The sequence below is a fragment of the Astyanax mexicanus genome, chromosome 9 (genome assembly GCF_023375975.1).
Source record: "Astyanax mexicanus isolate ESR-SI-001 chromosome 9, AstMex3_surface, whole genome shotgun sequence".
Classification (NCBI taxonomy): domain Eukaryota; kingdom Metazoa; phylum Chordata; class Actinopteri; order Characiformes; family Acestrorhamphidae; genus Astyanax; species Astyanax mexicanus.
This window is the reverse complement of record NC_064416.1, coordinates 37,915,209-37,943,130: the sequence shown is the minus strand read 5'-3', so window position 1 is coordinate 37,943,130 and position 27,922 is coordinate 37,915,209. Positions and strand designations below refer to the sequence as shown.

Genomic DNA, 27,922 nt, shown 5'->3' with positions numbered 1-27,922 from the left:
CTGAACTGCTTGAATTTTTGCACCAGGAGTGGCATAAAGTTATCCAAAAGCAGTGTGTATGACTGGTGGAGGAGAACATGCCAAGATGCATGAAAACTGTGATAGCAAAACAGGGTTATTCCACCAAATATTGATTTCTAAACTCTTAAAACTTTATAAATATGAACTTGTTTTTTTGCATTACTTGAGGTCTGAAAGCTCTGCATCTTTTTGGTTATTTTAGACATTTCTCATTTATGCAAATAAATGTAGAATTTGGAAGAAATGTTCTTTTAACTCAAACACATACCTATAAATAGCAAAATCAAAGAAACTGCTTCAGAGCATGATTCACAGCATTTGTGTTACTGAAGAGGATACTAAATAAGCAAATATCGAGAATTATGAATTTATTGGTGTCAGATTAACGAAGAAGTAACTTTAGTAAATCAAATTGGGGAGCTCCTATGTTTAAATGAAAAAAAATCAATAGTCGATGCCATGTATCAAACAAAAACGATAAAATATGTCTTAATATTGATATTTTGTCCCACATCTTCTTTTACTCAAGATTAAAGGGCCAATAGGCTGCTTTCTTATATTTTACTTTACTAGACATGCGTCCCTATGCTTTTGCTTGTAGTATACATGCTAGTTTTTGTGACATTACAAAAACAATTCATTTAAAATGGGCTGTTTTTGCAGCTTGAGGACCACATATGACCTGGGGGGGATTGCAAAAAACACACACACACACACACACACACACACACACACACAAATTAGCCCTACTCTCACAGGTGTCTTCACAGGAAACGGTAAATAAAGTCGTCCACCCGTTTAACCTCCACCCCCCTCACCCCCATCTGTGCTCCGCCCCCATCCCCTTTTCACCCACAGACAAACACACCCCACACCCCCCCTCTCACTCTCTGGACTCCAGCTGCACTCAGCCCCCCATCAAACACCTCTCTTCACCAAGCAGCTGCAGCAGGAACCCAAGTTCATGGGCTATGTGCTCTGATAGATCCGAGGAGGGGGTGCAATTGTCCCTCATCTCTCTCACAAAAAGGGCTCCTGGGAGCGACCGCTGGCCGCACAGGAGGCAAGGTAAAAGAAAATAAGGGCCGGAGGGCAACGGAATGTTCCGGAGAGGAATTTCAGCCCCACAAAGAGGGGATCAAACCCAACCTGTGCTTGAAAAGGCGAGAAGAAGAAGAAGCCTGGGAGAAAGATCTGCTTACATGTGGTGCAGGGGGAGAAAGCAAAATATATATTATGACAGTTTAATACTATTTATAAGGAGGGATATCAGAGTAAGTAGACACCAACATCCTCAAAATGTGATCTAACTACATAAAGAAAAAAAATACAAGTCAATTTGAAAAATTTCGAGAACTTAAAAAGTATCCTCAAGTGCGATCACATAGACCATTAAAAATGTTATGATGGCTCTAATTAGGACTAACTCAAGAAAAAAAAAAATGTTAGCCATGTTGAACAGTATAAGTTAATCACAGTTACCACCTCAGAAACCACTAGTTAACAGCACCCCAGATAGGAGCACCTAAACGCTTCACAGATAAATGTGGTTTGTTTAACAATTAATTATAGGTTCCTTTATAGTTTATATGACTTCAGTATTCATTTACAATGTAGAAAAAATTAAAACACTAACGTTTCTGAATCTGTTTCTTTGATTTTGCTATTTTTAGGTTTATGTTTAAGTAAAATGAACCTTGTTTTATTCTATAAACTACCGACAACATTTCTCCCAAATTCCAAATAAAAATATTGTCATTTAGAGAATTTATTTGCAGAAAATGAGAAATGGCTGAAATAAGAAAAAGATGCAGAGATTTTAGACCTCAAATAATGCAAAGAAAACAAGTTCAAATTTTGAAAGTTTTAAGAGAAATCAATATTTGATGGAATAACCCTTGTTTTTAAGCTCATACATATTGGCATGTTCTCCTCCACCAGTCTTACACACTGCTTTTGGATAGGCATTTTGGATAAGCAGCTCAGTTTGGTTCGATGGTTTGTGATCATCCATCTTTCTCTTGATTATATTCCAGAGGTTTTCAATTTGGTAAAATTAAAGACATAGAACTGTATTTCCAAACCTTTAAGTAGTACTGCATCTAAATTTTGTCAACATTTACAGGTCAAATGACAATATATTGGGGCAGCATTTTGATATAGTGAACATTAAATATCTAGCACTACTGTCTCCTATAAATACATTTTTAAATAGTAATTTAATATAAAAAAATAATAAAAAAAAGTAAAAAGTAAAAAAAATCACTACAATTTAAAATATTTAAAATATATATTTTTTTACTTTCAAACTTTAACAAAATATAAAACATTTAATTGGTTTTAGTTTTTGTCATGGTATGGTAAGTTAAATAATTCTAGTGATATTGCTAGTCCAAAATTCCTGATTATATGATTATAATCTGATTCTAAAGTGATTGCAGAATGAAACCTTGACATGTACAGTACATGGTTAATCTTTAATATATGGCTTGATGTTCCTCACATCCACAAGTCATATATCACCTATTAAATCCAGAGCAAACAGGAGCATATTGAGTGTGCGCGCACACATGCACGCACACACACACACACACAGTAAACAAAATGACTGGAAAATACCCATCAATCCATCAATACAAGCTATTACCATGTTTTAATTAAATCTGCACACCTCCATCTCCAGATCTGAACGTATGGATTAATGGACAACCACAGCTCCCTCAGTCTCAGAGTCTCAGGTGGTCCTTAAACCTTAAACCCAGCAGCTCAAAGATTCTAATCCAGACAGAGGGGTCTAAGGCTGGGGGGTATTGAGGGAGCTCTGCTGGGAAAAGCAGACGAGTTTGGTCATGTTGAGGAACCATGGTCAGTGCAGGAATGTTAAAACTATGCTCTTTGTCTGCAGAAGAACACGCCCTCAACCTTTTGTTGACCACGTTTTGTGATGGCGTCTATCCACCCCTTCATCAGGACAGACTCCATGCAGTCTGGACCCGCACATAGTGCACATGCACATGTTCTATTGTATACCTTATATGAGCAAACATTTAAAATGTATTTTATATGCATACATACATTAATACAGCCTATTATGGAGACACGTGGATTAGTGTAAATAAGTTGAAGTGCCAGTTTCAGAATGTCTTTGAAATACTTTTATTTTCATAAAACAGTTTTAGCATGAGCTGCTAACCATGCTAAATGCTATCTTCGCAGTTCAAAGGTTAGTTAGTTAGAAGTTAGTTATTATCATAGGCCTGTAGCCTGCTGCTAACCCCGGCTAGCGCTGCCGGATCAGCTTTAGCATTACCGCTAGCGGTTAGCCGGTAATGCTAATGCTTCAGCTTCAGTGGAAATCTGTAAATAAATGAAAACGCTTTACTCAGGAGAGAAACCTGTGTAGCAATCGTTTCGTTTATTTGATTATTTATTATTTTTTTTAGGATTACAGTTTTATTACCTTAGCTGAGCTTAGCTTAGCTTTACAGGTGTCACCACCGGTGCACTTTATGTATAAAAATAGATTTAATGTAAGAACAGTGAGAGATACAAAAAAAATAAAATAAAGTGGATAACCACTTGACTTACAGAGTAGCTAGCCAAATTAGCAGATTTCTAGCATTCAAAAACTGGGGTTGTGAGCTACAGTTGATACCTAACTAGTCAAGCCAGAATGTGTGTGTCACGTAGGCTAACCTTAATTTGGTCCGATTTATTTTGGATTCAGATGTTGCGCTGAATTGTAGCTCTTTACTAGAATTTGACTACCCTTCACGAGCATGCACATCATACAGCAGAATGTTTTTTTTTATTATTAATAAAGGTCTCCTTCAGCTAAAATCCACTTTTTCTTGTTCTTTGTGAAATACTATGATGATGATGATGCATATGAAACTGTTCCTCAACCTGCATTGTCTGCAGTAGCTAGTACAAGAAAATGTTAGGTGTCTACGTGAACCAGTGAGTTCATGGCTTTGCCGAGGTGGAGCTTACAGCTCTGTTTATAGAGCTAGTTAGTGTTAGCTATCTTGTGTATGTAACTAGGTTTAAAATCAGTTCTCCAGTTGATTCTGGGTTTATCAAGACCTTAAACATACCCTAGGAAAGCACAGTTTCACAAGGTAGCACAACTCGACAGAAGATATAGCAAATCAACGGCATAATCCGTGGTACCCATACTGTTGTGTGGAACCTGTGCACGCAAAAGGTAATTGGATTCCGGCACAACAGCGGTTCTATTTCTGATTTTATTGTATAATGCGTGATGATAGCCTGCTTCAAATTCCTGTAACTGTGCTTTCATAGACGAATCACACCATGGTTCACTAGATCAGTTTTAAACCATAAAATCTTAATGTAAATACAGTTAGTTTTGGTTTCACACTGCAGTTCATTACATGTGGATTGGTTTGTAGTGTTCGGTCAGTCCTGCGAGTTTTCTTTTTTTTTTTTGTTTTAGGTGGTGTGCCGAAATCTATTTATTTGCTAGAATTTGACTCCCCTCTGTGGGCATGCATGTCATACAGCAGAATGAGGTTTTTTTTATTAATATAGTTTAATCTACAGTTACAGTAGATACAGTAATCACCAGCATAACCTGTGGTACCTATACTGCTGTGTGAGGATTTTGGCACAACACTAGTTCTTTTTCTTCTTCTATTGTATAACCTGTGATGATGGTCTGCCTCAGCTTTATGTAATTGGTCCAAAAGTCTAATCCATACATCTAGAGATAAACCACACAAATTTTGGTCCTTTGTTCCAAACCAAGCTTGTTAATTCCTAACTCTTTCTTTTTTTTTTTCCAACCCCTCCTCAGAGTGTCAAATTACCGGTGTGGGCTACAGGAGGTCACCGCTAAAGCCTTCAAAGTGCTACATGTGTGCCAACACGTTCAACTAGAGCCTACTGCTACCGCTGATAAAGGACTCGCCGCAGCTCAGACTAGCTGACCCAATAATTCAGTGTGTAGTTTAGACTCCCTTATCTGTCTGTACACATGATCTGAGGGTCAGACACCATCTTTATGTCCTATAAATGCAGTTCCTGCTGCACTTCCAGGCGTGCGGTCACATGTTCATGTCATTTCTCCAGGTGGTCTGAGTGTCTGTGGGTCCGGCTGACCATTTTCCTGACTGTGCTGCTTTTGGTTTTACTGCAGATTCTTCGGGGAAGTGAGAATGAGAAGTGTAACCCAGGGCTAGATTTTATCATGCAGGGGGTTGGTGTGTGCAAGACAGCTTATAGGAAATGGCATGTGAAACTCGGACTGCGTACACGTATAAAACATATACCGGTATCATACAGCGCTGACAGCATGCAGGTTTGCGTGATGAGGTTGGAGTGCGTGCGTTGCCTCACAGGTTTAAGAGGAAATACAGGCTGTTTTAGTTCTGTCTGAGATTTGATTGATTAAAATGAACCTATAGGTAAAGAATGTTGATTCATTCATTTCTGCGCATATAATAGCAGTGTTGATGTGTGAACTGAACTTGTATAAAAGACTAAATCCTCATTGACATTTATCAGCATTTACTGACATTCAAAGTTCTGCTGGTTCATAGTTACAACAAATTGACAACCGGTCTAGTCATGATCTTCCCTTTAATTTGTGTTTTTTTTTCATAGCTACAGTTGAGGTGGGGCAGGCTTTACAAAAATCTGGAAAAATCCCATTCAAACTACTGAGAAATTAGCCCTATTTATTTTTCTGAAAATATATACTTTATACAGACAAAATTACTGGTTTCTTAAAAGGGTTTATCCTGCTTTTGTTGGTGTAACTGTTTCTACTGTCCAGAAAAGGCTTTCTATCACACTTTGGAGCAAAGCATAGGATTTGATAGCTTTCATCCATAGATAGCATTAGCATAGCTAGCCAAATTAGCAAGCTTCTAGCAATCCAAGTTGCTTTTCCAGGTGTTATGAAAAATTCTAGCTCTCTGTCAATCTAGCAGAATTATTTTAAAATTATTATTAGGGTTTAATCCACAGCTACATTAGATACATCCATCACCAGCATAAACTATAAGTAAGTAAGATTTTGCTACTTATAGGTATATGTTTGTATTGGAATAATCCTGGTTTTTAATCACAGTTTTCATGCATCTTGGAATGTTCTCCTCCACCAGTTTTACACACTGCTTTTGGATAACTTTATGCCTTTATTCCTGGTGCAAAAATTCAAGCAGTTCAGTTTGGTTTGATGGCTTGTGATCATCCATCTTCCTCTTGATTATATTCTAGAGGTTTTTTAATTTGGTAGGATCAAAGAAACTTATTATTTTTAAGTGGTCTCTTTTTTATTCCAGGCCTGTATATGAGTGTGCATGGGGTAATTTTTGTGGTCTGTGGAGATGTGCGCCACAATTAAAAATGATCAAATATAAGCAGCCCATTTATATGGGTCGAACATCTTTTAAAATGTTGCTTTAGTAACAGAAATTAGCAGCCGCAATAGAAGCCTTTAGTAAATCACTACTTTCACAGTGTGTGTGTGTGTGTGCGCGCGAGAGTAAGTAAACGTGTAATGGCTCAGTAGAATAATTGCTCTGGCCCAGCAGCCCTGAGCGCTCCCTCTCCTCACTAATCTTTTTCTATAAAATTACTACCTGTCAAACAGTGGAGGTTTGGGAGAGCCGTCAGAAACACACACGGGGTGTGGTGGAGTAATCGGCTCAGAGGTTACCGCTGGGCCAAGTGAACGTGGCCCCGCACATAGTGAGCCTTCCGGTCTCGGACGACTTCTGGAAGCCGGCCAGAACCCGTCAGCCACTCAGACCAGCTACTGAATGACAGAAAACCACAAGAAACATTTTAACTGCCTGCCCTCCACTCAGTCTACAGCCAGACACTGCTACTGCTCCTCACACACAGCGTGTGAGGTGGTAAATCCATGCTTTTGTGAGAATTTCTTTAGGAGAATATTACGTTCCATCATGCGACACAAATATAAGAACCAAAAATTTTGTTTTATCTCAAAACCGATTTTTTGCCAAACATTCACACAAAGCAATCCAGACTGTTCTCATACAGAGTTCCCCAATGGTGGAACAAACTTCCTTCCACTACCAGATCAGGAGCGTCTCTCACTATCTTTAATAAACTCCTGAAGACAGAGCTCTTCAAAGAGCACTTACTCTCCTAACACCTCTAACTAACTACTTTCCACTACCAGATCAGGAGAATCCCTCACTATCTTTAATACACTCCTGAAGCCAGAGCTGTAGAAGGGCAGTAAATAGTTTTAATAGACAAAGTCACTCATTAAAGTGATGTATAAAAGAGTAGCTGAGAAATCTGTAGTAATTTTATATGAAACATTTTATTATAAATAGCTCCCATTGTTATTCAACATTTTTTAAAGGTATTTTGAGATCAAACTATTTTTTTGTCTCTTATATATGGGTCACACTATGGAACATAATGAGCTGCCAAAGACAGATTTCCATATGTTCTTTTGTGGAACCCATATATAAGCACCAAAAATCAGTGAAAATATAGTCACTTATGTTATATAAGTATATGTTTAAACTTTGTTTAAAACCTTTCTAATGCTATTAACATATACAATACCAGTTAAAACCAATCATCCCTTCTTATTCAATGTGTTTTTTTGTGTCTTCTTTAAATGAGTTTTATATTTTACATTTAATACTGAAGGCATTAAAGCTATACAGGAATACAAAAAGTACCAACAAAGGTGTTGAACAAACCAGAATGTGTTTTAAACTTTAAACTCTTTGAGCTTTAGGAACATATTTTCACACTTTTAGTATTTTCTCAGAGGCTTCATGAGGTGTCACCTGGAATAGTTATATAATAAACAAAAAATAAAGGAAAACATTAAATGAGAAAGTGTGTCTTAACTTTTAACTGGTACTCGTTATTTTCCCACATCATAGGACACACTTAAAGTGCAGCAAAGTCAGAAAAAAGGTGAACAATACTGACATAGTTATGGAACCCCTACATTTTCTCAAATAATATAAAAAAACAGACAAAAAATCAAAACATGTCAACTATCCATTTGTACATCACTTTAGCAAATTACTTTGTCTACAAAAACAATTTACTGCCCACTAAATTTACATGGAATGGAAATCTGTCTTTGGGAACATTCAAATGCACTTGTAACCTAAACACAGTCTTAGATTTACACCTGAACTGTTAATCTCTCATCTTCAATCCTCACATTTCTGATTATGGATCATTTCTTTGTGTTTGTGACCCAATTTTCAACCTGGTTATTATGTGTATGTGTGTATGTAATGAATATCTATTAAGCCACATAAAACACACCCAAGACACATTTAAAACCACAGACACAAAAAGCCCTATCTGAACGGGATTATTTTCTCAGGGGGACGTATGTGAAAAATATTTTACACTTTTACTCAGTGATAAAACTACTGCATTCAGACTGCAATTGAAGAAAACATAAAAAAACAGAAGGGTCAGTAAGTTTTTAGTCTTTCTCGGTCACATGACATTGTGTTCTGTAGCTCCTCCATTTCCACTCGCTGTTGTGTTTACGAAGATCTCAGTGGAAACGTGCACCTAAAGTGTAATTTCAGTGTGTAGCAGTGGACAAATAGCTATTGAATTATACGCGAAGTGACAAAATTCAGAGATGTGCATCCGGACAGGACTAAAATTGCTGGAGGACCACAGAATTCAGTGAAAAACAGTAGGTAGTTAATTAAGATTTAGCATGTATGCAAACTACATGTGTACTACATATAGTAGTCACATGAAGTGATCAAGTCCGAGTTGTCATTGTTGCATCAGAGTTGGGATGTCATCTTAAGTCTTTCAGAGATTCTGAAGTTAAAAAAATGAGTTTAAATCAAACCAGATGTAAAACTACAATGTCTTTACACAGACAGAAGCAAAAAAATGATTTTATAATAAACCATAAGTAAATTAAGATCAGTCACAGATAGATCGGAATAGGTTCCCACAAATGGGAAGCAGATAAATATTTGTGTCTGCTGTCTATTATCAAATTGTTCCCACTGAAATCAATGGCACGGACTGGAGGTCTGATCTAGGGCTGCAACAATTGGTCAATATAATCGGCAACCATAAAAAATTTCAAAAAGTGCTGAGGACAGAAACGCAACGGGAGTTGACACTAAACTTAGGCTGTGTCTCCAAAAGTGTTCAAACACAACAGATTACATATATATATATACTCACTAAATATCTTCTGGGCATTTAAAGAGCATTTAAACCCCACGCTTAGCTGTTTCTCTTCATTTGAAAAAATATAGGGACTAATCGGCTAATCAAAATAAATGATCATCAGATTAGTCGATTAACACAATCATCATTAGTTGTAGCCCTAGTTATGAGTGATATCAGAGCCTGAGAAAATGTAGTTTGGACCAAACTTTTAAAAATCATCTTTATTAAGAAATAAATCCTTCACGAAAACAGAATCCGTACATTATTCGTGAAAAAAGTCCTAAATGGCTAAACCGTGAGTCAGACTAGGATCTGATGTCCAGTCATGTTGAGGCATCTGCGTCTAGCCAAAGAGAGAGAGAGACAGACAGCGCGAGAAAGACGCGCAAGTGCATGCAGCTTCTTGTCCTATCACTGTAAGCCTCAGGCCCCACCACAACGACCACCATTCATCACTCAGACCAAAGACTCATCAACAACCAGACGAGGAGACAGACAAAAACACCAGCAAGAGAAAAAGGAAATCAATCTAACAGCAGAGAGAAAACTCAAAGACTGGTTTATAACAATGACCTCAACAGCAGTGCAACAAACAAGGACCCCTCCCAATGACTCAGAGCTAATGGAAGGTGATTAAAACTTTCAGTACTTCAGTTCTACATTTTACAATTAACTACTCGCAATACTGAAAGTGGTAGTCCGTATTATTTAGTGTTTAAACTGAAAGCAGAAGCATTTCTGAGTGGAGAAGGGATAAAATATTGTGTTTAATGGTATCAGTGTGATGAAACAACCATCCCTGCTAAAGCTAATGAGTTCATTCTAAAAACTTTTCACGGGAGTTCTTTTGGCCACTTCATGCGTCTTTACGTACTTACGTCACGTCTACATAACGGCGTGACGTAAGTACGTAAAGACACGTAAAGTGGCCAAAAGAACTCCCGCCTCTAAAAGAGGATCCGGCTCAGTTTTACTGAAAGTGAGTGGCTGGTGGAGCAATGGAGACTTCAGGTTTTTACACCTATTGTAAAAACAAAGAAACGAAAGAAAAAAAGTTTGAATGAGCGCGCCCTCTCTCTCTCTCCAACCTGGAATCGGATTCATTCGCTCTGAAAGGAGACCGCATCACACCCGCCCAGTTTAAAACGATTCTTCCACATGCTCAGTTACCCATTCTCACCAGAGAGGGCCCTAAATCCCAAAACTTACAGACATCGGCTTTAAGTACATTAAATGTTAAACGCTTCAGTAAACTTTAGTTCCACTTAATTATGATGCGTAAAGAACACTTCACCTACTACTCAAGTCACTTTTTTTTTGATAGAGCACTTGTACTTTTACTCAAGTCTGGATATCTAGTACTCTATACATGTCTGATAATAAAGTATGCAGAGAAACAGAAGAGCTGTAACTATATGTTACTATGTTACTATGTTACTATGTTTTACCTTTAAACTTATTTTACATTGTACTTGACTATTGTAAGTCGCTTTGGACAAAAGCGTCTGCCAAATGTAAAAAAAAAAAAAAAAAAAAAAAAGTATGCAGAGAAACAGAGGAGCTGTAACTATAGAACTATATGTTGCTCTTATATAAGTGATTTGCAAAGTTTAAAACTAGAACTAGAAAACGGAGAGACTGAATCAACGAATCAGTGCAGCCATCTCCAACAAACAAGTCTAACACCCAGCAATAAACACCAGCCTGCCAAATAAACCCAGCACATTTGCTCTGTTCAAATCCCTTTCACCAAGGTTCCACATTCCTTACCCCTCCCCCAACCACACACACACACACACACACACACACACACACATACATACACACACACACACTTCCAACCACCCCAACCACCAACACCTCCACCAGCTCCAGACTGACGCCTTTACAGTCACCCAATAACATCTGAGAATAAAACTGCTTTTCCACAGCTCTCATGTTTAACGTTCCCCCAACAGCTGGAATAAAAAAAGCTTACGCTGTTGGAGGGACAGTAAAAATGAAAGCTATGGAAAAGCAGATTTTTTCTTAAAATGTTATTGGGTGACTGTAAAATATGATGAAGGAAAAACCTGGCTTGCTAGGGAAAACCTTAGCAAGCCAGGCTGCAAAAAAAGACTAGAATCATACGTTTTCTTATAGTACTTTCTTTAGATTTTCTTGTAAGGACTGTACGGACAACACAGATAAAAAATATATATCACACCACAGACAGTAGAACAGCACCATATTTGTTAAAAAGCTACAGGAATCTCCAATTATCCTTAATATTATATAAAAAAAGAAACAGGACCAAAAATAAAATGAGCCATTGGTTCAATTTACGCTTATATTTCAGTTACACAACAGTTGCATAAATACATACAGGCTTACATCATTTTGCATCATTTTTACCTTTTTACATCACTACACTAGAAAAACACAACTTTAACTATTCAGTACCAAAATAATGAGGGATACAGAAAATTCTGGAAATAAAGTTCATCACAAAGAAAAAGTAATATTATATGAACCAACCTGAACTGATGAAAACTATCTGTATATTTTAAACTCCTTCAAATCAACAGACCAAAAAAAAAACAACAACAACATCAAAAACAGAAAACCATCAATATTTTCTGTATTGTAAAGCTGGGTTTTGGGATTTAGGGCCCTCTCTGGTGAGAACGGGTAATTGCACCAAGCATGCAGATGAATCATTTTAAACTGGGTGGGTGTGATGCGGTCTCCTTTCAGAGCGGATGAATCTGATTCCAGGTCATGTTCAGTCAGAGAGAGAGAGAGAGCTCAGTCAGAAACTTCACTTCTTCATTTCTTTGATTTTACTATGGGTGAAAGAGCTACTGCACTCTGAGTTACCCTTCTGAAGTCTCCATTGCTCCACCAGCCGCTCGCGTTCTGTAAAACTGAAGGCTGTACATGTGTACGTAAAGTACGTAAAGACGCATGACGTAGCCAGCAGAACACCTGCGATACCGACATCCCAGTTTTATGTTTGACATGAGTTTTATGAGTGACATTATCAGCCGGTAATGCACTGTAATCGAAGCTCTCCATGTATTACTCCGCCACATACAGGTAACCTAGCAATGATGCAGCTCCTACAAACCAAATACAAACCAAAGGCGAAGTCATTATTCACCACTGGGAGGTGCTCGAACCCATAGGCACAGTGCAGAAACGCCATGTCTCCAATAGGCAGCACAGACAAAGACGTGGTCCTACCAATAAATAATCCCAACGATTTGAAAATACAAATTATTACACACATTATCAGCCACGAATATCAGGTTAAGAGTTGTTATTATTAAAATAAAAGCCTAAGCATAAATATTCTGCTGTTAATACATGGTATTTTAAGCTGAATGTAATGTGGCCGAAAATAGGGGACCCTTGTAATTGCGCAGGTCTTGCCACTGGAAGCGCTGTAGCAAACAAAACTTTAATAAAAAAAAACTAACAAAACAAAAAACAACATTTTCTGTCATTGTCAAACGAGCGCTGGACTTTGATTTACACAGATTTCTCTCCTGGAAACCATTTATTCGGGTGAGTAAAGCTCTTATTTTTTTACAGTATGCTAAGATTTCCACAATTTTGACTGAAATGGCTAAATGTAGAGGCCACCATGTTAATCTAGCAACAAAGCAGAGCTTACAACAGCGCAGCTACAAGCAGAGCAGCAATGGAACCATTTTAACTCGCTGAGTTTTTATAACCAAACAAATCATATTTTCTCGTCCACTTTAACTCAAAATCTTTTAATAAACAGTGATAATGGAACTGTGGTATAATCACAATAATACACTTGAGGTTTGGCTATAATGTATAATATTGGCACTGCCAAAGTACAAAATCCATCTGTATGGACTCTGGAGAAGACTGAATAAATGAATAAGCGAGTTTGTGTGTGTGGATAACTCCACACCACAGCAGATCTCTGATCTAACTCTGCAGCAGGATCGAATAACACAAAGAGAAAGGAAGTGACCATGTGAAGCTAAATTCCTTACACAACCCAATACACTCTCCTGATTTAACACCCCTGTGTGTGTGTGTGTGTGTGTGTGTTTGTTTTTCAGACTGAATGGGAACTGGGTCAAGTCTCGCTGTGAGGAAACTGGGTAATAACGGGTCAACACTCAGGAATCGCAGGGGTCACAGAGCTCAGAGTACAATCACAGTAAACAAACACAGCATCTAAACCATTTAAACCAAGTTCACCAAGCAAACTTTACACAACTACCCCATTATTACCACACTGATGTGCTAACTGCTGCGGGAAACCTTCTCTATTAAAGAAGCAGTGTGACATTATTCTTTTTAACCCTTATATACTTAATTACATTAAGAATTAAAAATGCTGGGCTGCTATCAAACAATAGGATCAGACTATTGTCACCAATCTGATCTAAGTAAAGAACTACTTCAAATTTTGTTCTAGGTTGTTCTTGTTCTAATTGGCATAAACAAAAAAAACTACACGTATCATCTAGTGGTTAAAATGCACCACTATGGAAATTGAATGCCATTCTGATTTGTTCATTTTTTTTTCTGTAAATACCATATGTTTAAATATCATATGTTTAAAAGTCTTAAGCAGATGCACTGTTAAACATAATATATTAGGGTTGCAACAACTAACTAATTAAAACAAATTATTAAAATTGTTGGCAACTAATTTAATAATCAATTAGTTGGGTCTACATTATTATAAACATGAGTACAGCTGCTACACCCTAATGTGGGGCAGTAAACCAACCAAAGCCATGGCAGTAAAGCACCACTAGAAAATACACAATAAATGTTTAATAAGTAAATTCTATTTCTTTTTTCTTAGTTAGTGTTACTAGATCCAGCTAGAGTAGCTAAACAAGATGCTATGTCCTTGCTGGAGTGTGACATGACGTGTGCAGGTGCAAAGGATCACATACGAACCAATAGGATGTCGGAATGGTATCGGTTTATACTTCCCTACATCCAATCACAATCAAAATCACTCTATCTGGATGGAGAGATTTACGTGGATACAGCTGGAATGAAAACAAGCTGAAATTATATAGGAGTAATGAGGCTATTTTTAAAATGTAAGCAGTAGAAAGTTCACATAATTGGGTGAAAATATAAAGAGTAGAAGAAGTCAGCTGAAAAACAATACTCCAGTAAAGCACATATAAGCAACATTTCTACTTAAGCAACAAAGTAATCGTACTTCAACAGCTTTCAAATGGACACAATGGGTTTAATTTTTTTAATGCGGAAGATTTGCTGTTTATGTTAAAAACCAATATACTAATGTGAGTAAAAAACATGAAAACTGAAGAAAAAAAAAAAAAAAGCAATCTGTCCTGAAGGAAAAACCTCTCTTATGGTCATTAATGGGTTAATGATTGAATGTTGGAGGGCTAGACAGGAATCTTGTCTACACAGGTCACTCTTTGCTAACAGGGCAGGGTCGGTGAACAGGGTCTCCACTCTCTTACGCAACCTCTCGCTTCTCCTCTTTACAAGTGTTTCAATTCCCCCACACCAGCGCCCGCTCGCTAAATCATTAACCCCGTCCTGCACCAATGATCTATACTGAAGCCCATCCTCAGTACGTGAACAAACATACACAATTATAACCAGATCGGCTTAGATCCATTTTTTCAAGAGTTTTTGGGCACACTGAAGAAAAAAGAAAAGAAAAAAAAATATGAGAAAAAGTAATGGTATAATACAAGTAATTAGTTTAATAAAAGTATAATAAAAGTAGTTACTTTTTCCCCTTTAATATGTTAATTACCTAAATTAAAACGGATTTTAAAATGTCTCTAGTATGTTCAACAATTACATCAGTTACTTCGCAGTAAAGGATTAATTCACTTAATAATAATAATAATAAAATAAACATGTTTTGAGATAGAAATGTATAACACACTAAATAACAAAATATAAATAGTAAAAAATAAATAAAAGTCCAAACTTCTGCTTCATTAATTTGATAAGTGTGTGTTTTACCTCCTTTTTTGACACATGGAGGCTACGCTTGGGTAAAGTATATACAACAGTGAATGTGTGAGTTAGAACTGGGCGTTTTGGCCAAAAAAATATATATCTATATTTTTTTTAAATAACTTAAGTTATAGTATAGTATAGTATAGTATAGTAAGTTATAGTAACTTATATATTTCTTATAACTATTTTATACAAGAAATAATTGCAAAATAGAGTCCAGCAAAACTGTGTGTTTTAAAAAATTTGAGTTCCTAAAATATGTGTGCTCTTGCTGTACTGCTTGAATTTTTGCACCAGGAGTGATAAAGTTATCCAAAAGCAGTGTGTAAGACTGGTGGAGGAGAACATGACTAAATGCATGAAAACTGTGATTAAAACCAGGGTTACTCCACCAAATGTTTATTTCTGATCTCTTAAAACTTTATGAATATGAACTTGTTTTCTCTGCATTATTTGAGGTCTGTAAGCTTTGCGTCTTTTTTTGTTATTTTAGTCATTTCTCATTTTCTGCAAATAAATGCTCTAAATCAAAATATTTTTATTTGGAATTTGGTAGAAAAGTTTCCTGTAGTTTATAGAATAATACCACAATGTTCATTTTATTCAAACATAAACCTATAAATAGCTAAATCAGAGAACAAGTGTTCTTTTTTTTTCTTCCAGAGCTGTATGTGGGAGAAAATGAAAACTTTAAATGAAAGTTAAATGTAAATTTAGAACTTAAAACTTACAAATGTAGGTATTTATTGGGAGTTTTTCTATTATCAAAGAGAAATGTAAAGCTGCTTAAATGAAATTAGAAAAACAAAAAAGAAAACTATTATCCCCCCAAAAAATATTGTTTTTTAATACAATACAATTTTAAAGATTTTTTTATTTTATGCAGAAACATCTAAAAAAGCCAAGTCGTTGTTTCCTACAACTGGGGCTGATTGTATATAAGTGAAGGTAAAGGTTGGGGTGTGGCTGAGTGAATAAAGCAGAGCAGCCAGTGGGCAGTGATGCAGTTTAAGCCATATGCTAAAGAATCCAACAACGAATAGCAGGACCCTGATTTGTCAGTGAAATTTCTGTTCAGATCATCAACATTCAAACATCCACCCACAAACTCACCTACACACACACACACACACACACACACACTACACACTACACACCCGTGTACGTGCCCATACAAACACATACACGCAGACACAAACACACATGTGCCCACACAACTATGTGCACATACATGCACACACACATACATGGTTACAGGTTAAACCGGCAATTCCTGCCGCTTGATTGTGACACAGTGCTGTGTGGGAGGAAGTGTGGTTGATCTCTGTCATTTTTCTATAGGTGCAGCACATGCAGACATGCTGGCTTTAATCTCTCTCAGCACCAGAATCTAGCTCAGCCTCTCACCCACAGCCAATAAACCCAGAGACCTTTTAATGTTAGAGAAACAAATAACACCAACTTCCTTCTTCTTAAAGGGTATAAAACACTGGAACAAAAACAGTATTGTATTTTTCGCACTATACTTTTGTATGAATTCTACCAGTTAGCACCGGGGCTGGACTAGCATTACCATTAGCCGCTAACCGCTAGCTCTTCTGCCATTCAGGGGTGAGTATTATCAGCCTGTTGCCTGTATGGCTGCAACAATTAGTCGATTTAAACTTGTAAACTACAAATTTCATTGTTAACTAATCGTTAAAGTGATTAAATATTACGTTTAAACAACATACAGGCAATTTAAATGCCTTTTAAATCTCATGCTCAGCTGTTTCTATTGTTTTTGGAGAAGAAGGACATGGCAGAAAATAATCGTTGACTAATCGACTAATTGAAAAAAAAAATCATTAGACTTGATGATTATTGACTATCAAAATAAGTGTTAATTGCAGCACTAGTACCCTGCTGCTAACCCCAGCTAGCATTGCTGGAGCAGTATTAGCATTATGCACGAATGAGGCTAAGTGCTAGCAGTTAGCCGCCTATGCTAATGCTTCAAGCTTAGTGCTGTAGTAATTCAGGAATCTCAGCTTACTGTAAATAAACAGAAGCACAGAATAAACTTTAAGGAGAGAAATCTGTGTAGATTTACTTCCAGTGTTCGATTGCCTTTGAAAAAAAAACTATTTTTTAAGAATTACAGTTTTGTTTACTTAGCTTAGCTTTACTTAGCTTAAGACTTATATAAGACTTTAAGAAGCACAAAGTGATCATTTTCACATCAGAAGCTTTGCCATTTTTATTTCCCCATATTTTGCCCACAATTTTTTTCATGTCCAAATCCCAAGAACTAATAAATGAACTAATAAATTAAGTTGCTAAGTGGTTGCTATGGTGTCCAAGGTGGTGGCTTTTGTGTCTCCAATGCTTGTTTGGGTGTTTGATATGGTTTCTTTGGTTGTTCCGGTGTTGCCAAGTAGTTGCTGTGGTACTTTAGTGTATTTATATCATCGGCACACAAAAAGGCGCATCAACTTTGGCACACCGTTCTCTCTTTGGGAATAATAACCACATAAATGTATTGATATGTCAGAAAGCTGTGTCCAACCAAAAAGCTACATACTGAATATGGCAGGATCACACAATCCTTACAGAAGCAGTTGGAACAACATTAATATCTCAAAAACTTCAGTGAAATCTCAAGTTATGCAATAAATATCCTAAATAACAACAATGCAAAAAAATTTTAAAAATTAAAAAGATAACAGTATCAGATTACAGTATACATGTGTAGGTTTGCTGATGGGTTTGGACAGTAAATAAAACGACTGTGTGTGTTGTAGTCATGGCGACACCTCCCATCACCACCACTGTATAGAATTCAGAGATGATGTGTTTCCATACAATAAATCACTTCATACAGCTCTAAGTGACACTGTTTACATTTCAGTTATTAAACTGAACCTCACCTACAACCAATCAGTAGTGATAAGATGACAGATTTTATGATACATTTGATTACAATTTCTATTTTTTTTTGTTCGTACATAACTAAAAAAAAAAGACAGCTTAATTCATATATTCTTTTTGAGCTAAAAAATAGTAAAATAGTAACAAACAGCTTCATTTGGAGCTATCAAATATGCAAATTGTTATTTATTTTTAAAGGAAGTCAGAACCATGCAAGCACAATAGAACTTACATGAAAAGAAAAGTTAAATTTAGCTATTCCGTAAAATAGAAAACAACTCCCTTCAATCTTACAAGGAGTTTTTTTTTATTGAATGTGAAGTGCAGAGATAACCTAAATGCAATGATGTACAATTTTAGAAAATCACATTAAAAACATTAAGCTGATTCCTCAAATTAATTCCATTAACCTCCCATCACTTAAAGAAAAAAAAACTTTTATCTAAAGTGTCTCTTTAGATGTTGGTTATCAGAATTAAATATTAGTTGTATCACTTGATTAAAATGGAAGTTTCTGACGTGATTGGTCAATTTCACAAAAAAGAGAAAAATATAAACACATGGGGAAGGCAACAATAACAGGCAACAGGCACGCAACACTACCAACTTAGATGAAACTAAAGCCATTTAGGGTAATTTTCGTTTTTACAAATTAAAAAGAGTTGAAGATTTCCAGAGATAACGCAGCACAAGTAAGTGCGTTAACGCTGACAGCACAAAAAAATATTAAAAATAAAATAAAATGAAGCAACTCAATAAATCGCATGATCTCTAATCTGATATCTGAGATGATTCCTGTACTGTTACCTTTGGTTGCACTTTTGCTTTGACGGCGCTCAGGCTCGTGCAGAGCAGTGCGTCATTCCTGTAACGTAACGTAACGTGCCGGACTCACACTCTGAGTCAGCAGCCAGCGGGGGAAACACAGGGGAGCTGTTCATCCTAGAACAGGAGCTGCTGGCACTCACTCTCACACAGCGGAGCTGGCAGCGCTACAGAGGCTTAAATCATGTACAGTCAGAGCGGGCGAGTCAGCAGTGAAATTAAACACTTCCACCTCTCTCTCTCTCGGCTCTGAGCCAAGCTCGCCCGCCCGCCCGCCAGGGCCTCCCACACACAGCCAGAGTGTTTTAGCACTTACAGAAATCAGCCACTGGACTGGACATCTGCCAAACCGGCACACACACACACATACACACACACAGAGCTTAGGGCTTATCAGCCCCTGCAGCACTGCATCATAACCTGCAGACACAAAACACCCAGCTGAGTTACACACAGAGAGAAAGAGAGAGAGAGAGAGAGAGAGAGAGAGAGAGAGAGAGAGACTACAGAAGGTAATAAGACTAAAGGTAAAATAAAAAAGATAAAGAACAAAAAATAACAAAAGTGGAGAGAAATAAGGAAAAAACAGGCAAGAGAAAGAAAGAGCATAAGAGGAGAGTGAGAGGGACTGAAATGAAGGGTAATAAAAATAATTTAAGACTAAATGTAAGACAAAAATGGACAATTCTGAACAACAGAATAAAAAAGTAAAGTGAAAACAAAATGAGAGAAAGAGTTGAAGAGAAAAAAGGGAAAAACATTGAAAAAGGAGAATAGAACACAGGTAAGTAAGAAAGTTAAATCAAAAGTGAAAAAAAGGGTGAAAGAAAGAACTAAATGAAGAGTGAAAGAAAGAGGTAGTGAAAAAAGACACTAAGAAGTGACAGTGATAGCGTATATAGTTAAAAATAAGGAGTAAAAAAAAGACTGAAAAAAGAAAAAGGGTGAAGGAATAATGGGTAATAAGAAAAAGATTAATGCACAGAAATGGAAAATTAAAAAAAATAAATAAATAAGGAAAGTGAAAAAGAAAGAATGAGAAGGAGTGAAATCAAATAAAAAAATGATGAAACAGGTGAAACAGGAGAAAAAAGAAAGGAAGTGAAAAAGGAAAGGGGAAAAAACATGTGAAAGAGAAGAGAGCACAAAAGAGGATAAAGAAAATGAGATAAAAAGAGGAGAACAGAGCAAAAAAAGTGACAAAAACAAGAAAAGAGATTGAAAAAGAGGAAAAGAAGAATACACAATGAAAGAAGTGACAGGATGATACTGTATATAGGTAAAAAAATTAAAATTAAAAACAGACTGAAAAAAGAGCCAAAGAGGAGAAATAGGGAATAAAAGAGCAAAATAACAAATAAGAGAATAGGCAAGAGAGAAAGAGCAAAAGAGGAGAGTAAGAGAAAAGAAAACAGGTGAAATAGGAGAGAAAAGAAAGGAAGCAAAAAGGAAAGAGAGAAAAAAAATATGTGAAAGAGGAGAAGAGAACACAAAAGGGAAGAAAGAGAATGAAATCAAAAGAGGAAAGAAGAGAGCAAAAGCAAAAAAGAATAAAACAAAGAACAAAGGGGAGAGCGAAAGAAAGAGGGAATGAAAGAAAAAAGACACAAAAAAGTGACAGGGTGATACTGTATATAGGTAGGGGGACCAAAGCTAGATGGAGAGACAGACAACGAGACAAAGAAAAAATGGGATGAGAAAGAAGGGTGAGTGGTGACAGCAATAATAAACAGGTAAAGATAAAATAATAGATTGAAGAAAGGCATAAAGAAGAGAAAGAAAGATTCAGATAGTGTTAACATCCCAAAACCACATTAACCAGCCAGGGTGTGATAATATAGGCCTGTAGTTAGCATGATGCTAACCTGTGGGATAAAGCTTTAGATTAGCTCCACAGCTACAGTACAGAACTACAGCAGCTCAGCTCAGACACTGGACACGGCCTGGCTCCCACACACCTTCGGGTCAGAGCAGTTTGACCCCCTGGCTCCAGAGAGCAGAGATACAGTGGGTAGAGTATCAGGATTACACACACACACACACGCACACACACACACACACACACACACACACACACACAGGGGCATGCAGGGCTAACCTAAGCCAAACTCGGCAGAGGATGAGATATGGTCAAGGTGGTGGTTTATCAAGTGGTCGCTGTGGTATCTCATGTTGGTGGGTTGGGTGTTACTAGTGCATATATATTATGGAGGGTATTAAATGCAAGGAGTCACCAAAATAGTTTAACGCCTCTAAAGGATTTACCACAGAAAAACTGTAGACTATTAAATCAACTCAAAATAGTATACGCGATTAATCTGTAATGTTTTATTACAGTTTTAAAATAGGTTTTGCTCATTTTCTGTTTCCTCTTTAATCAAGAGTATTTAAAATAAAAAGTTGATTTGCTTGTGTTGGAGTAACTGTCTCTAATATCCAGTGAAGACTTTTAACTATATTTTAGAGCATTGCTGAGTTTAGTTAGTTTAGATTGCATTCACTAAAAAGACCATTAATGATGTCAGAATGTTTATTACCCCAAACTCATCCTCAACGTACTGGACGGAGCTTTCATTGAAAGGGAATGTAAAGATATTTCATTTTAGAACATTTTATAGAATTTCTATTGGTCAATTTATCTTGAAAATTCTGACAATGTAGACAACAAGTGCCAATATCAAAATATTATGTAAAAGTTTTGTCAGAGAGTAACGACATTCAAATTTATGATGGATTGATACCTACAGAGTATTTTAGAGCAAAACAGTTCAATAATTTATATAATTCATAAATCGTACATACAGCTTTGGAACAAAAAAAAAATAAAAGACCACTTTAAAATGATGAGTTTCTTTGATTTTACCAAATAAAAAAAACTCTGGAATAAAATCAAGAGGAAGATGGATGATCACAAGCCAACAAACCCAGCTGAACTGCACCAGGAGTGGCATAAAGTTATCCAAAAAACTTGGTGGAGGAGAACATGCCAAGATGAATGAAAACTGTGATTAAAAACCAGGGTTATTCCACCAAATATTGATTTCTAAAATCTTAAAACTTTATGAATATGAACTTGTTTTCTTTGCATTATTTGAGGTCTGAAAGCTCTGCATCTTTTTTGTTATTTCAGCCATTTCTCATTTTCTGCAAATAAATGCTCTACATGACAATATTTTTATTGGGAATTTGGGAGAAATGTTGTCTGTAGTTTATAGAATAAAACAACAATGTTCATTTTACTCGAACATATACCTATAAATAGCAAAATCAGAGAAACTGATTCAGAAACTGTAGTGGTCTCAATTTTCCTTCCAGAACTGTATAAAACTCAGAAGATGTGATGATTGACTGGTGTTTTTAAACAATTAATGTGTATTAAATGGGTATATTTGCGTTGTAGTCTCTTGGGTGTGCAAGTTCTGGTTTCGTTTACCATCTCTATACAGAAATTTAAATCAACCTAATCAGGTTATTTTGCGCCTCAAGTCTCCTTATGTTGATTATTAACATCCTATTATTAAAACTGTGTTCCTGGTAAACAGTTTTAAACACTCACAGATCATTATGTCTATGTTAAGTATTCATGCTCTAGAGTAAAATAGTTCCACACTGCAAACTAAACTAACTAAACTCTATATTTACCTTCTGAGAACTCTCCTCAGTGCTGCCGGTAGTAAAACAGGTCTGAGAACGACACCTTAAGGACACCAGATAGCATTCTGAACACTGTGGTTAAAACCAAGACTCCATATCCGATATCCTATCCATTACAATATGCCCTAAACCCACTCTAAATGAGACTGTTTACACCCCAAACAGCAGAAATGTAAAAAATCCACTGGAGCTCTCCTTTAACAAGCTAAGGCACGTAGTTATTTGTAATAGGCAGCCAGTATTAGTCCATTCCATGCAGGCCTCAGGGGGAAAACAGCTTACAGTCCATGTTTCATATTTAGACACAGATGTTGTGATAGGCCCTGAATATGATCTGTCATCCGAGTAAGAGCAAGTGACACCAGGGGGATGGCACTGGGTGCTGTGTGTGTGTGTGTGTGTGTGTGTGTGTGTACTGGATGATGGATCATATTACCTCTGTCATCAGTACACTCTCTTCCATTAGAGACAGCAGGAAAAGCTTGCTCTCAGGGGTCGTCCCCTAAACGAATGGGACAGCTTTAATGGACAGCTGGGATTAGAATAAAGCCGAGATGCTCTGTGCTGTTAGGGTGGGGAATACGATACGCTGGAGAAGTATTTAGATCCACCTCTTCAAGTGTTATTAAAGAAACATGCAATTTACTCAGAACTGACAGCTTCAACAGGAAAGGATAGGCACGACTGTAGTACACAACTAGTCACCATTCAGTAAAGGCCTGAGGGTTGGCCTGTCACAATAACAGCTTTTTGTGACAATATACCGTCTTAAAAATAATTGCAATAAATTGCGATATTTTTTATTTTAAGATCGTTAAACCTCGCCAACATAATGATAACTGAATTGCATAAAAATAATAATTATTATAGCTTTTTAAAGACATTTCATCATTTCATGACTGGCTAAAATACTGCACACTGTTCTATATGTGGAAAAAAAACATACAAATAAGGTTTAATTAGTTGTAATTCATGTTCATGTTTTCAAAAAGTGATAGCTTGTCGAAAAAATAAACTAACAAACTTTATAACTTACGCTACTGCACAGGTCTGATATGGTTAATGTTTGTACATTATGAGAAACACCCTACCAGCAGGTCAACAATACAACAGAGGCTAGGTTGCATTACCAGCCGCTAGTGCTGGTTGATATGGCCAACAACAACAACAACAACAAAAAAGCTCAAACTCAAACTCAGCGTTTCTGATCATTAAGAGTAAGCTTAGATTTCCAGATTTGCACTAAGGCTGGGTGCCACCAGACAGCGCTACACTGAGGAACCCTGAGGAGTGTTCTGGTAAGCCAGGGCTATATTAAATAGCGGTTCATCCCACGTAGCTGGTTTTAACATGGTAAACACGCAGGCTACAGTCCGATAATGCTCACCTCTGAATGGCCCTAGCACTTAGCGGCTAATGCTAATACTGCTCCAGCAGAGCTAGCCGGGTTTAGTAGCAGACTATACTCCAACAATGCTCACCTCTGAACAGCCAAACAGTTAGCGCTTAGCTCAGCTGCTTGAGTCTCGGTGCTGGAGAACTAAACTGAAACTCCTGTATAACTCTGTACTTCAGCAGAGTGGCTTTACTTCTCCTTACAACCTGACTGTTAAAATGCACACATAAGGATTATATAAGGCGCACTGGCATTTTTTTGAAAAAGGATTTGCAGGTGACTCAAACCTAATTTAAAAAGACTGAATGTGATATGTTCACACAGCCCTGTGTGATGTAGTCGTAGCCCTGTGTGTAGTAGATGTAGAGGTGAATAAAATCTAAATCTAAGGCACTGACTTATAAGGGAGCTTTCAGCCTTCAGTTCCAAAAGCTCATACTCGCTGTCCCACCAGGAGACTTGACCCGGGCGCTTCTCTCTGACAAACCACACGGACACTTCCTGACCTTCCGGATGCAAACTCAGCCAAAAAATATGTCTCTGTAAAGCTGACAGGCTGAGATATGAAGATGTCCACACTGTTTGGTGTTTATAGGCTCATTGCATGATGTAAACAAACCGCATTAAGCCTATTTTGACAACAAACACTTAACAGTCATAATAGCAATCATGCTCCCTGAGGGGAAATGGTTCCATCTGCCTTCTTATTAGAAAGATAAAGCCTAACATTAAGCCTGAGTTCGGATTGATTTTTCTATTAACAAGTGGAAAAGATTGGGGGAACTGACTTTTGGCTCACTAAACCGATCATAGTTTCTTCAAAAGGTTAGTTAAAATTTGTAAAAATTGCATGGAGAACCTTTTTAACTTTAGAAGAACCTCCACACAATGTAAAGGTTACATGCCATTTTTCTTTTTTTTCTCCTTTTCTTTTCAGAATCCAAACATCACTTAAAAGCAGATCATGCTATGACCACACACAGACCCCAAAACACCCCCTCCTCCCAACACACACACACACACACACACACACACACACACACACACACTAGTGTTAACAGATGTCCTTGTTGAGAATGTACTCCAGTTTGAAAGAGTTAACTCTTTAATTCTGGAATGTTTCCCCTGGGTGTGGCGGAGTAATGCTGGGACAGGACGATATGCCCCCCCCTCCCCAAGCCCCCACCAAATTCGCACCCCTCCCCCCTGCTCCCGCAGTCCCCCTGCATTCAATACCTATTCCTGGCTTTCAGGAATCTCCGACACTCCAGTGTTAGTTAGGGGCAGGATCGTACAAGCATGCCGCCAATGATGTGTGTGCACCACACACACATACACATTTACTTACTATAAACACACAGTCATATATCCAAATGTAAAGTATTACAGTGACTTTCATTGACCGTATTATAGCTCTCAGCTTGTCCAGAAATGCATGTGTAAAGCATGTCCTAATTAAGGGGTTGCATGTTCTGACTATAGTGGGAGCCCCGAGCGTAAGATGCTGGTTAACCCTTCTGAAATAACACTTTTTTTAAATGTATCATATTTTTTAAGAATGCATACTTGAAGTGAACAAGAATGTCGCCATTTTTCTCTTGTAATTTAGCAGGTCTCGCAACTTTGTAGGGACCCAAAGTAAACAAAACTGTAATTATTTTAAAATATATATATTTTAAAGTTAAATGAGCGCTGAATGTTAATATACACAGATTTCTCTCCTGAAAACTGTTTATTTGGGTGAGGAAAGCACTTTCATTTAGTAACAGTGAGCTTAGAATTCCAGTATTTTGTCCAAGGGTGAGTGCTAGTCCCAGTTAGCAGTGCTAGGCAGTTGCAGTTAGCAGAGGTAGCTAGCCGTCTGGTAACGGTTATCCTGAGGAACCCTGAGTGTTCCAGTAACCAGGGGCACTATCAGCTAGTGGCTTGTTCCACGTAGGTTGTTTTAACATGGTAAACACACAGACAACAGTGTGATATTACTCACCTCTGAACAGTGAAAGAGCTAGCACTGCTGTTAGCAGATAATGCTAATGCTGCTCCAGCCTCGGTGCTAAAGAGAAACTTCACAGAAACTCCTGTATAACGCTGCGCTTCAGCAGAGTGGCTTTACTGTTTCTTACAACCTGACTCGTAAAATTCATACATAAGGCATAGCGGATTATAAGGTGCACTGACATTTTTTTTAAAGAATTTAATAGATTTTTAAGATTTTAAGTGTGCAAAAAGTCCAACAAATACGGTAGTTTCTTTATTTTTTTAACAGGCTGAAAAGGTAACTAGACAAAATAACTGTATAAACTGTGTTTTTACTACACATTCATAAGAAAAGATTTAAAGAATTTAAAAAAACTTAGTGAATCATGAAAACCTCCCTCAATTTAATTGGATTAAATTCTATAAATAAGATACTGAATCAAAATCAGAACAATAAAACAAATGCAGCTGAATCACTACCCTCAGATCAATTCAAATATATTTAACCTTCTCCAGCAGCACACACTGGGTCACTGTGCTCTCATATCAACAGAAATTCAATGTATCCATAAACACGATGAAGGAAAACCGATCTCAATCCCCTGTGTGTGTTTCAGCAGAGGATCCCCACAGGATCTGAGTCGGCAGCAGAAACCAAGCCATCAGAGGCCTCCAGCTAATGATGCCTAGCGTGAGCTAATGACACGTTCAACTACAAATCCCTCAATGCAGCCATGAGCACGCGCCATTAAAGCAGCACAACACACCACACACAGCATCGCCCAACCGGCCGGGGACACGCAGAGCTACGCTGGCCAGGAAAGGTCAGCCTGAGAAAATAAAGACACGACCTGAAGAACTGAGGGAACATTCTGACACACAAATGATCTGAATCACACATCCAGAGGGATTACAATCCTGAAGAATAAAGAGATAAGGACCAAAGTATCTAAATAGATTAAAATCTTCACAAAAACAGCTCTACACTGAGTTCCCACAAACAACTGTTTATCTAATTTACACTTTATCCAAAAATATGAAGAAAAATCCCCCATATCGCTCCTCAAATTATGGAAACCTAGTTACATTTATGAAAAAAAAAAAATATATGTATATATAATCACAACACACTGAAAAAGTCATAGGACAGCAGTATGTAAACTGATCATGAAGTTTTACCTCAGAGGACGGCTTTAAAACTCCTTCACCTGTACAAGTTGTGAGGTGTTCTCTTGTGAAGGAGGTTATACATTGGCCAGCGTGCTCATGGCAAGCGGACATAAATGATCAGAGTTAGAGCAAGCTCTGATAATGGCCGCTAGTGCAACATACTTTAGCTTCAGAGGGATATGGCAAAAGTCATGGGACACAATACTAGTTCTCGTTCTTCCAACTGTCAGAGCTAACTGGAATGCAAGTCTTAATGTATAAGGACACTGAATTATCTTAAATCTCAGATGAAAATATTGTTAATACTGTTAATTACTTAAAAAATAATTTTAATTTTAATTAATTTAGCCCAGCCCTAAGTGAAAGTAATAAAGATGTTTATATGAATTGTAGTGCATAACCATTTTTTTCAAGGCTCAAAACATGCCTTTAATACCCTAGTTCATATACGGAAACTAAGCCCAAAAACAGCCCATTTGGAATTTATAGTTTTTGTCATGAAAACCAACTAATTCCAAACCTGCCTGTTCATTGATATTTTACTACAATACATATCCTTTAATATTTGTAATTTTAAATAAAATAGTATAAAGCATTTCTCTGTGTAAATTTAATTTACATGTGACTCAAGTAGCACTACTGATGTACGTTTACAACTGGAATAGCACTGCTAAAGTAAATTCATGATTAAAACTAGTAGCCTGTTCAATTCATTCAGTGATGAGAAACTGACAAAACATGAAAAACATGAAAAACATGTTTGGTATTCAGCCTTGAGGCAAA

At 37.1% G+C, this 27,922-nt stretch overlaps 1 protein-coding gene across 2 annotated transcripts in view; it reads right to left on the bottom strand.

Annotated features, from left to right (window-relative positions):
* LOC103022268 (AT-rich interactive domain-containing protein 3B) overlaps positions 1 to 27,922 on the bottom strand; it is an 88,753-nt gene that overhangs the window by 46,683 nt on the left and 14,148 nt on the right. The window lies entirely within an intron of this gene.